The sequence below is a fragment of the Asterias rubens genome, chromosome 20 (assembly GCF_902459465.1).
Source record: "Asterias rubens chromosome 20, eAstRub1.3, whole genome shotgun sequence".
Taxonomy (NCBI): domain Eukaryota; kingdom Metazoa; phylum Echinodermata; class Asteroidea; order Forcipulatida; family Asteriidae; genus Asterias; species Asterias rubens.
Window position 1 is genome coordinate 7,551,361 of NC_047081.1, and position 6,000 is coordinate 7,557,360.

Sequence of the window (6,000 nt, forward strand, 5' to 3'; positions counted from 1 at the left end):
CAAAAGTGCAAGGCTTACCCCTTGCGATTTTATCTTTTTTAGCCCAGATTTATTAAAAATGCAAGGCTTACCCCTTGCGATTTTATCAAATTCGTCATCAAAAATGCAAGCCTTACCCCTTGCGATTTTATCTAATTGCATCCCAGATTCGTCAAAAATGCAAGGCTTACCCCTTGCGATTTTATCAAATTTTCGCCTAGATTCATCAAAAATGCAAGGCTAACCCCTTGCGATTTTATCTAATTATAGCCCAGATTCGTCAAAAATGCAAGGGTTACCCCTTGCGATTTTATATAATTTTAGCCCAGATTTGACAAAAATGCAAGGCTTACCCCTTGCGATTTTATCTAATTTTCGCCCAGATTCATCAAAAATGCAAGGCTTACCCCTTGCGATTTTATCTAATTATAGCCCAGATTCGTCTAAAATGCAAGGCTTACCCCTTGCGATTTTATCAAATGTTAGCCCAGATTCATCAAAAATGCAGGGCTTACACCTTGCGATTTTATCAAATTTGTCATCAAAAATGCAAGGCTTACCCCTTGCGATTTTATGTAATTATAGCCCAGATTCTTCAAAAATGCAAGGCTTACCCCTTGCGATTTTATCTAATTTTAGCCCAGATTCATCAAAAATGCAAGGCTTACCCCTTGCGATTTTATCAAATTCGTCATCAAAAATGCAAAGCTTACCCCTTGCGATTTTATCTAATTTTCGCCCAGATTCGTCAAAAATGCAAGGCTAACCCCTTGCGATTTTATCTAATTATAGCCCAGATTCGTCAAAAATGCAAGGGTTACCCCTTGCGATTTTATATAATTTTAGCGCAGATTTATCAAAAATGCAAGGCTTACCCCTTGCGATTTTATCAAATGTTACCCCAGATTCATCAAAAAGGCAAGGCTTACCCCTTGCGATTTTATCAAATTCGTCATCAAAAATGCAAAGCTTACCCCTTGCAATTTTATCTAATTTTCGCCCAGATTCATCAAAAATGCAAGGCTTACCCCTTGCGATTTTATCTAATTATAGCCCAGATTCGTCAAAAATGCAAGGCTTACCCCTTGCGATTTTATCAAATTTGTCATCAAAAATGCAAGGCTTACCCCTTTCGATTTTATCTTTTTTAGCCCAGATTTATTAAAAATGCAAGGCTTACCCTTTGCGATTTTATCAGATGTTAGCCCAGATTCATCAAAAATGCAAGGCTTACACCTTGCGATTTTATCAACTTTGTCATCAAAAATGCAAGGCTTACCCCTTGCGATTTTATCTAATTTTAGCCCAGATTCGTTAAAAATGCAAGGTTTACCCCTTGCGATTTTATCAAATTTTCGCCCAGATTCATCAAAAATGCAAGGCTTACCCCGTGCGATTTTATCTAATTTTCGCCCAGATTCATCAAAAATGCAAGGCTTACCCCTTGCGATTTTATCTAATTATAGCCCAGATTCTTCAAAAATGCAAGGCTTACCCCTTGCGATTTTATCTAATTTTAGCCCAGATTCGTCAAAAATGCAAGGCTTACCCCTTGCGATTTTATCAAATTTTCGCCCAGATTCATCAAAAATGCAAGGCTAACCCCTTGCGATTTTATCTAATTATAGCCCAGATTCGTCAACTAGGCCTAAATGTTTTGTAAACATTCCCCTTCCGCGAAATGCCATGGTTTCATCATTTACTCCCGAAAACAAAGGAAGGGAAGCGAACGTTGCAACTTAAACAAATTGACACACTTGACCAGCAACTCCAGAAAAAAGGTTAGTTATTTCTTTCGAATAGGCCTACGTCATCAGTTCGAAAGTCGCCTTTAATAATGACGTATACAAATAGGACCGATACCGATGGATATCATTGCATTATTTATTTTTCACTTATTTTTAAGAAGCGAACCGTAGCCTGTGTGGTAAGTGTTGGGCCTTCATTGGTAAAGTCCCGAGTTCGATTCCCGCTGCCACCAGTATTTTTTTTCTTTTTCTAAGTCATAATACAATTCATTATTTTAGTAGTGTTTAAAATCACCTCCTAACACCAACGGGCACTGTGGCGACACAGTGCACTGGATCGTTCGCTTGCGTGCGTTCCAGAGCTGGGAGACCCGGTTCGAATCCCGCCCCGTACCAAAGGGACATGACTTTTACTGCTAGCACCAGTAAGTGATTGGGGTCCGTCATGTCTCTCCCCAAATTAGGGTAGGATGATTATTCCGGGTCGGAAAGTAAAGGAGGGGCCGGGACTAGCCATCCCTGAAGGGTTCTAATGGGTGATCACCACGCTGGTTTCGATCAGACTTTGAGTCCCCTGAATGCCTGGTCTTCACTCTGACTAACTTTCTGCACAAATTTGTTTTAACTTCAAAATGCTTTTTAAACATATTGACTGTTTATTATTTTAAGGTTTCCTTTCCGCTTATTTTAATGCCAGGCGGTCGTAACAATTTCAAGGCTGAAAACAACTAATGAAAAGATGTGTTTGAAGATGTTGCCGAATTCTTTATTTTACCAATTCACGTGGTATTTGAGGGGAGCCATAAAAGGGGTCCGAGGACACAAACATTATTTCTCTGAGTCAACTTTTATCCGTAAGCTTCAAGATGAAGAACATATGGAAGTTCCAACAACCCCGTAAAAAATGCAAGGCTTACCCCTTGCGAGTTTATGAAAGTTAAGCATAGACTCATCAAAAATGCAAGGCTTACCCCTTGCGATTTAATCAAATTTGTCATCAAAAATGCAAGGCTTACCTCTTTCGATGTTATATTTTTTAGCCCAGATTTATTAAAAATGCAAGGCTTACCCCTTGCGATTTTATCTAATTCGTCATCAAAAATGCAAAGCTCACCCCTTGCGATTTTATCTAATTTTAGCCCAGATTCATCAAAAATGCAAGGCTTACCCCATGCGATTTTATCTAATTATAGCCCAGATTCGATTTTATTTAATTTTAGCCCAGATTCATCAAAAATGCAAGGCTTACCCCTTGCGATTTTATAAAATGTTTTGCCCAGATTCATCAAAAATGCAAGGCTTACCCCTTGCGATTTTATCAAATTTTAGCCCAGATTCATCAAAAAATAAAATGCAAGGTTAACCCCTTGCGATTTCATCTAATTTTATCACAGATTCGTCAAAATTGCAAGGCTAACCCTTTGCGATTTTATCAAATTTGTCATCAAAAATGCAAAGCTTACACCTTTCGATTTTATCTTTTTTCGCCCAGATTTATTAAAAATGCAAGGCTTACCCCTTGCGATGTTATCAAATTCATCATCAAAAATGCAAGGCTTGCGATTTTATCTAATTTTAGCCCAGATTCGTCAAAAATGCAAGGCTTACCCCTTGCGATTTTATCTAATTTTCGCCCAGATTCATCAAAAATGCAAGGATCTACCCCTTGCGATTTTATCCAATTATAGCCCAGATTCGTCAAAAATGCAAGGCTTACCCCTTGCGATTTTATCTAATTTTAGCCCATATTTGTCAAAAATGCAAGGCTTACCCCTTGCGATTTTATCTAATGTTAGCCAAGAATTATCAAAAATGCAAGGCGATTTTATCAAATTTGTCATCAAAAATGCAAGGCTTTCTCCTTTCGATTTTATCTTTTTTAGCCCAGATTCATCAAAAATCCAAGGCTTGCAATTTAATCTAATTTTAGCCCAGATTCATCAAAAATGCAAGGCTAACCCCTTGCGATTTTATCAAATTTGTCATCAAAAGTGCAAGGCTTTCTCCTTTCGATTTTATCTTTTTTAGCCCAGATTTATTAAAAATGCAAGGCTTACCCCTTGCGATTTTATCAAATTTGTTCATCAAAAATGCAAGGCTTACCCCTTGCGATTTTATCTTTTTTAGCCCAGATTTATTAAAAATGCAAGGCTTACCCCTTGCGATTTTATCTAATTTTAGCCCAGTCTCATCAAAAATGCAAGGCTTACCCCTTGCGATTTTATCAAATTTGTTCATCAAAAATGCAAGGCTTACCCCTTGCGATTTTATCTTTTTTAGCCCAGATTTATTAAAATGCAAGGCTTACCCCTTGCGATTTTATCTAATTTTAGCCCAGTCTCATCAAAAATGCAAGGCTTACCCCTTGCGATTTTATCTTTTTTAGCCCAGATTTATTAAAAATGCAAGGCTAACCCCTTGCGATTTTATCAAATTTGTCATCAAAAATGCAAGGCTTACCCCTTGCGATTTTTGATGAATCTTGGCTAAAATTAGATAAAATCGCAAGGGGTAAGCCTTGCATTTTTTATGACGAATTTGATAAAATCGCAAGGGGTAAGCCTTGCATTTTTAATAAACCTGGGCTAAAAAAGATAAAATCGCAAGGGGTAAGCCTTGCATTTTTGATGACAAATTTGATAAAATCGCAAGAGGTAAGCCTTGCATTTTTGATGAATCTGGGCTAACATTTGATAAAATCGTAAAGGGTAAATCTTGCATTTTTAATAAATCTGGGCTAAAAAAGATAAAATCGAAAGGGGTAAGCCTTGCATTTTTGATGACAAATTTGATAAAATCGCAAGGGGTTAGCCTTGCATTTTTGATAAATCTTGGCTAACATTTGATAAAATCGCAAGGGGTAAGCCTTGCATTTTTGATGACGAATTTGATAAAATCGCAAGGGGTAAGCCTTGCATTTTAATAAACCTGGGTTAAAAAAGATAAAATCGCAAGGGGTAAGCCTTGCATTTTTGATGACAAATTTGATAAAATCGCAAGGGGTAAGCCTTGCATTTTTGATGAATCTGGGCTAACATTTGATAAAATCGTAAAGGGTAAGTCTTGCATTTTTAATAAATCTGGGCTAAAAAAGATAAAATCGAAAGGAGAAAGCCTTGCTTTTTTGATGACAAATTTGATGAAATCGCAAGGGGTAAGCCTTGCATTTTTAATAAATCTTGGCTAAAAAAGATAAAATCGCAAGGGGTTAGCTTTGCATTTTTGATAAGACTGAGCTAACATTTGATAAAATCGCAAGGGGTAAGCCTTGCATTTTTGATGAATCTGTGCTAAACTTTCAAAAACTCGCAAGGGGTAAGCCTTGCATTTTTTACGGGGGTTGTTGGAACTTCAATATGTTCTTCATCTTGAAGCTTACGGATAAAAGTTGACTCAGAGAAATAAAGTTTGTCTACTCGGACCCCATTCATGGCTCCCCTCAAATACCACGTGAATTGGTAAAATAAAGAATTCGGCAACATCTTCAAACACATCTTTTCATTAGTTGTTTTCAGCCTTGAAATTGTTACGACCGCCTGGCATTAAAATAAGCGGAAAGGAAACCTTAAAATAATAAACAGTCAATATGTTTAAAAAGCATTTTGAAGTTAAAACAAATTTGTGCAGAAAGTTAGTTAGAGTGAAGACCAGGCATTCAGGGGACTCAAAGTCTGATCGAAACCAGCGTGGTGATCACCCATTAGAACCCTTCAGGGATGGCTAGTCCCGGCCCCTCCTTTACTTTCCGACCCGGAATAATCATCCTACCCTAATTTGGGGAGAGACATGACGGACCCCAATCACTTACTGGTGCTAGCAGTAAAAGTCATGTCCCTTTGGTACGGGGCGGGATTCGAACCGGGTCTCCCAGCTCTGGAACGCACGCAAGCGAACGATCCAGTGCACTGTGTCGCCACAGTGCCCGTTGGTGTTAGGAGGTGATTTTAAACACTACTTAAATAATGAATTGCATTATGACTTAGAAAAAGAAAAAAAATACTGGTGGCAGCGGGAATCGAACTCGGGACTTTACCAATGAAGGCCCAACACTTACCACACAGGCTACGGTTCGCTTCTTAAGAATAAGAGAAAAATAATGCAATGATATCCATCGGTATCGGTCCTGTTTTTAATACGTCATTATTAAAGGCGACTTTCGAACTGATGGTGTAGGCCTACTCGAAAGAAATAACTAACCTTTTTTCTGGAGTTGCTGGTCAAGTATGTCAATTTGTTTAAGTTGCAACGTTCACTTCCCTTCCTATGAAGCCCC